Source organism: Dermacentor variabilis, chromosome 6, assembly GCF_050947875.1.
Source record: "Dermacentor variabilis isolate Ectoservices chromosome 6, ASM5094787v1, whole genome shotgun sequence".
NCBI lineage: Eukaryota > Metazoa > Arthropoda > Arachnida > Ixodida > Ixodidae > Dermacentor > Dermacentor variabilis.
The window spans coordinates 64450500-64457295 of NC_134573.1; positions in this window are offsets into that span (position 1 = coordinate 64450500).

Genomic DNA, 6796 nt, shown 5'->3' on the forward strand with positions numbered 1-6796 from the left:
ATGCAAACCTAATGTTTACCCGTGATGTTTTCAAGTATGCTCAGATAAAAAAAACTTGTGATGCCTTTGTATCGGTGGATCAGGGGAGGGCTTTTGATGGAATTATCCACAAGTACCTATTTAAAATCCCCGAAATTCTTAATTTTCCAGCATACTTCATTCGTTCCATTCAATTTATTTATTCCAACATAACAAGTGAAGTAGTAGTGAATGGAGAAACGTCTGGTTTTCCCATCCATAGAGGTGTCCGACAAGGCTGTCCGCTAAGCCCAGCCCTCTTCATTTTGTCACTAGATCCCCTACTGAGAAAAATATAAGAAGGAACCAACAGATGCGAGGTTTTCAAATGACCGGTCATGACGAAATACGAGTTAGCGCATACGCTGATGACCTCTCATTATTTCTCATAGTTGTCCGAAGCCTAGAGATCTTTAAATGTATCTCTGCAGAATACTCAGCACTCTCTGGTATACGCATAAATGAACATAAAAGTAAAGCTCTCCTTTTTGGTTCCTTTCCTTGTAGAGCCTTCAAAAGCATTCCTATATTCAATTGTGTTAAAGTACTAGGTGTCTTCTTTACTAGCAACGGCGTATCAGATTCCACTTGGCAAGTGGCGGTTCAGAGATCCGACTCAGCAATCAACTCTCTAAAACACAAAGACATTTCACTTAGACAGAAATCACTCGCAATCAAAACTACAGTTTCTGCATGTGCCAACTATGCATCTAGAATTGCAATTATGCCTAGAAAAACTGGTGCCCAGCTCAACAAGCTAATGTCAGCTTTTCTGTAGAACAACATGCCCCCGCTGGTAAACAGACAACTTTTACAATTAACGCCCAAACTCGGAGGCCTCGGTTTAACGCACATAGTTAATGCAGGCACAGTACTAGCCTTAAAAGCTTTCGTTTCACTCTCCTAGATTCCAGAGTACATTGGCAAGCATCTCCTATCGTATCTGGCTATTACTCATGATATATCATTTACCGGCAAAAGAAGCACTGGCCCGCTTGCTGAAAATCCGTCATCATTTCATCAAGCTGTTCACATTTCTGAAAAAATTATACTCACAGAATACCCTGACACAGATATTGGAAAAGATCATGTATCCAGTATTATTGTAGACATAACACACAGACAGTTAAGCCCTGAGGAAATATTGAAGACCTCACAGGAAACTCGGAAGAACTGGCCCCGTTTCTGGTTACTCCAAATAATTCAGGATTTTGACTGAAAGCATAGATGGTAACTGCTGCCAACAAGAGAGCGCCTTCATAAATTTGGAATAGTTCCAAATGCACTGTGTCCTAACTGTAGTGGAATCGAGACAACGCAGCACACCCTAGTCGAGTGTCCGCCTGCAAAAATAATTTGGAGACTTGGGAAACACACCTTTAAAATAGATGGGCATCAAAGGCCGAGAAAAAGATGCGGATCATTTGACTACCTGATTATAATTTGCACTATGTTTGTACTTTGGAAGAGAAGAAGACTCGCAGAGGTCCGTAAACGGCCGGCAAAGGTGGCCTATCCCGCCATGCAAAGAATCAGACTTTTAGTCTGGAAATCCCTTTCGGAGGATCTAGAGGCCAACGGAGAGGAGGCCTTTCTCCGGAGATGGCACACCAGATTCTTTTACTTGCAAAACGGCACGCTTCATTACCCTATTGTTCCTTATTAAGGACACACACAATAGAACATGTTATAGTGCTACAGTGATCTGCTATAACGTCAATTTTTTATATGTGCCACTTAATCATTGTATATACTACTGCTTCATTGTGACACCCGCCGTGGTTGCTCAGTGGCTATGGTGTTGGGCTGCTGAGCACGAGGTCGCGGGATGGAATCCCGGCCAGGGCGGCCGCATTTCGACGGGGGCGAAATGCGAAACGCCCGTGTACTTAGATTTAGGTGCATGTTAAAGTACCCCAGGTGGTCGAAATTTCTGCAGTCCTCCACTACGGCGTGCCTCATAATCAGAAAGTGGTTTTGGCACGTTAAACCCAATAATTTTTTTTCGCTTCATTGTTATGCGATGACTCATGTTGGATGCCTCATTTTGTATCAATTATACTTTTTTCGTGCTCTCCTTAGACTAGTGTAGGTTCAAGCATGTCGTTTGTATGAACCCTTCATTACGTTCACTGCTAGAACTCACTTCCCTGTGTGCGAGGTATCAGGTACCATGTGCATGATTATTGTGTACAATTTACATTTGTGCGCAAACTACCAATTGTTTAAGCTTTGTGCGCACTTTGTCGGTATGTAATTATGTTCACCATCGAGAGTACATTAAGTAAAATTCCCTTTTGTGCAGCTAAAAAATTTCTTGCAGTCTTTACGAATATTATTTATTTATTTATTTATTTATTGTACCTTCAAGGTCCGATGGCGTTACAGAAGGGAGTTGAACGAAATACAGTACATCTACAAACGACATGTTATGATAATAAAAAAATTAAGAATGCAGATTAACAAAACTATAATTCAGTAGTAGTACTAAAAGCAGATGTATCGGTTATGTTAACAATTGAGGCCAGCAGATGATTCCATTGATTGGTAGATGAAGGAATAAATGAATAAAAAGATAGGTTAGTGCGGCAATGTGGAACGGTCAATTTATGTTGATGGACAGTACGAGATTATACGCACGCAGCTTCAGAGAAAAGTTCACTTTTTAATTTCGGATTGTAGTAATAAATTTTGTGCAGCAGCGATAAGCGTGCTAACTGCCTACGGAATGAGAGGACAGGGAGGTTTAAAGTAGCCTTCATAGATGTTACGCTTGATGTCTGAGAAAAGTTAATAAGAATGAAACGTGCGCTACGATTTTGTACAGATTCTATTGCATTTGTCAAGTAATCTAGGCCAGGGTCCCAGACAGAAGAGGCATATTCAAGATTATGACATATTAGTGCTTTGTACAGAAGTAGCTTTTAGTCAGCGGAGGCCATAGAGAAATTGCGATGGAGGTAACCAAGCATGCGGTTAGCATCGTTAGTGATGTGCTTTATGTGTGTTTACAAGAAAAAAATTAGATGGTATGTGAACGCCTAAGTATTTATAGGAAGTATTTAATTAATTAGTGTTGTATGGCGCAAGGGCTACGACGGCCAAAGAGCGCCAGCAACGATGTTTAGTAGTGCGGTAGAATGTTATAAGCATGTCAGTGGGTATAATGGGTTGCAATGCCTGTGATGTACTGCGGTGGCTGCAAAGGCCTAGGAATTAAAAACATAAGGCTTGCATGTCTTGGGAGAATTTAAGATGATTATGTCGGATTTCGGGTAGCGTAGGGCAGATGAGTTTAAAAGCGGTAAGATATATTCTTGAAAAAATTCACATCATTAAGATAACTTAACAGCCGGTCGAGGGGGAACATCGGCTCAGCCGATAGGAAAAATGCAGGATGCATAGGTAAATTGGTGCGGTAAAGTTCAGGAAAGTATTTTTATCGCGTGGCTTCCATGCGAGGGCATTGTATAAGAACATGGATGACTGTGAGTTGATTTCCACATCTAATGCAGACCGGTGGATCAGTACCGGTTAGCAAGTATGAGTGTGTTGCATGTGTGTGTCCTATCCTCAGTCTCGACATGATTACTTCCTCCTGTCTATGCCGGTGTACAGGTGTTTGGGTAATGTAGGGTTGGATGATGTGAAGTTTGTTATTATTTTCTGTGTCCCAAGCTTCTTGCCATGCGTGACGCAGTATTCCTCGAACGACAGGTTCCATGTCTGTATATGGAACATAAATTACATCTATTTGGGGCCTTAGACCTGCTAAGGCCACATTTGCGTCTGCCGCTTCATTACCAGGTATACTAGTATGGCCAGGTACCCAGCAAATTATAATATGTAGCCCTCTCTTGTACGCTAAGGTTAAGCTGCTGATGAGAGTGTTTATCACCGGATTCTTTCTTTGTTTTTCAAGGTGTATTGACCGGACCACACTGAAGGCATCTGTATATATTATCGATTGATTGATCTGTTTTGTTGTAATTTCTTTAACGGCGAGGAGTATAGCGCGAGCTTCAGCAGTGAAGATACTTGTGTATTTGTTTAAATTTAAATGGGCTACAATATCTGGACCAATTGCAGCACATGATGTTGTTTCAGCAGTTTTTGAAGCATCAGTGTAAAATTCTGGACACTTGTACTTACTCTGTAGTGATAAGAAGTGTTGTTTTATAGCTTCTTGGGGTGTATGCTTTTTGTTTGTTTCTGTAAACGAGAAGTCACAACGTATGGTGACTGATTCCCATGGTGCTACTAACTCGTTAGTGTTATGCAGGCGAACGTCCGACAGCAATATGTTGTTTTCTTGACATAGCGACAGTGCTTTCAATGGAAATGGCTTTGCTAATGATGGCCGCTTTGCAAAGAGGGTTTGCGTTTCTGTGCTCTTCAACATTTTGTAACACGGGTGTTCTCGGTTGGAACTTATCTTAAGTGCGTACATAAAACTACAATACTTACGTTGTCGGTCTAGGTTCCACTGATTCGCTTCTACGTGCAGACTTGGAACAGGGCTAGTACGGAATGCACGTAGGGCTAGTCGCATGCCAAGGTTAAGTACAGGATCAAGAATTTTTAAAACAGAACGTGAAGCTGATTGGTGAACAATGTTCCCGTAATCGATACGTGTTCTAATCAAACTGTTATACAGCGAGAGCAAGCATTTCTTGTCAGTTCCCCACGACTGGTGCAAAAGAATTTTGAGGATATTCATAGTTTTTAGGCATTTCATTTTTATGTTTTTTATATGTTGCACAAACGCGAGCTTATCATCCAATATAACGCCAAGAAATTTCTGCTCCTTTTTTACACTAAGCACATACCTGTTCATCGTATTATTCGGTTCAGGATGTATGCCTCTTTTCCGAGAAAATAACACGCATGTCGTCTTTTCTTCATTAAAGCGAAAGCCATTCTTGGCAGCGCATTTTGAAAGCCTGTTCGCTCCCAGCTGAATCTGCCTCTCGCATATGGACAGATTGCATGATTTAAAGCTTATCTGTATATCATCTACATAGACTGAGTAGGATATAAATGATGGGAGTGTTTTTTGTAGTGTGTTCATTTTAACTAAGAATAGTGTGCAGCTGAGCACTCCTCCTTGTGGTACACTGTTTTCTTGCACAAAGACTCTCGACACTGCAGTTCCCACCCTTACTCGGTACTTTCGTTCGGACAGGTAGCTTTTTATTAGGTTAAACATGTTGCCTGACACGCCATACGGCGCGAGGTCTTGCAATATGCCATACCTCCAGGTAGTGTCATAAGCTTTTTCGAGATCAAAAAATACTGATAGACAGTATTGCTTATGAACAAATGCGTCTCGAATATAACTCTCAAGTAGAACTAGGCTATCTGTCGTGCACCTTCCTGGTCTAAAACCGGCTTGGTGGGGATCCAGAATTCCATTGTATTCCGAAAAGTACATTAATTGGCGGTTTGTCATTTTTTCAAACACTTTACACACACAGCTTGTTAGAGCGATAGGCCTGTAGCTCTGTACACAGGAGGGGTCTTTTCCATGCTTTAATATTGGTTCTACTATAGCTTCCTTCCAACAGAACGGCAATCGACCACTGCAGGAAATTTTATTGAACAGGTATAAGAGGTATTCAAGTGTTTCCTCGGGTAGGTTCTTGACCATCTCATAATTAACACTGTCTAATCCTGGCAGAGAGTTTTTGCAGTTGCACAAAGCTATTTTTAATTCTTGCATCGTGAATGGGCAATTGTACCCATCGCTATGGGATTTTCTGAAGGAGAAGGGTATTGACTCAGCTAATTTTTTATATGTTATAAATGCTTTTGTGTAATTCGCGCAACTCGATATGTGCTCAAAGTGTTCTCCCAAAGAACCTGCTTGCCCTTCTAATGTAGTAGCACTGTCATTTACCACGGGCAAGGGTAGTGTGGTATTCCCCTTCAGCCTTCGAACCCTACTGTACACTTTCTGGCTATCTTTGTATGAGTTTATTGAGCCGATATAATTTCTCCAACGAGCTCTCTTGGCTTCCCAACGAATACGTCTTCCACTTCCTTTTGCACGTTTGAAATTTATAAGGTTTTCTTCTGTTGGATATTTGGAAGACGTACGGCATGCTTTGTTTTTTCTTTTCGTGCTTGCTTGCACTCTTCATTCCACCAGGGCTTAGGGTTCACTATTTTACCAGAGGTTTGTGGTATCGATTGTTTCGCGGCATGAATAATGTGTTCAGTTATATAGGCGGTCATTTCTTCAATGCCAAGCTGCCTTATGGATTCAAGGAATATACATGCGAGTTCTTTGAATTCTGCCCAGTTTGCAGCATTTAGCTTCCATTTTTTTGGATTCACAGGTGGGTCATACGTCTGTATCGCCTCTAATCATCATCATCATCATCATCAGCAGCGTGGTTACGCCCACTGCAGGGCAAAGGCCTCTCCCATACTTCTCCAACAACCCCGGTCATGTACTAATTGTGGCTATGCCGCCCCTGCAAACTTCTTAATCTCATCCGCCCACCTAACTTTCTGCCGCCCCCTGCTACGCTTCCCTTCCCTTGGCATCCACTCCGTAACCCTTAATGACCATCGGTTATCTTCCCTCCTCATTACATGTCCTGCCCATGCCCATTTCTTTTTCTTGATTTCAACTAAGATGTCATTAACTCGCGTTTGTTCTCTCACCCAATCTGCTCTTTTCTTATCCCTTAACGTTACACCTATCATTCTTCTTTCCATAGCTGTTGCGTCGTCCTCAATTTGAGTAGAACCCTTTTCGTAAGCCTCCAGG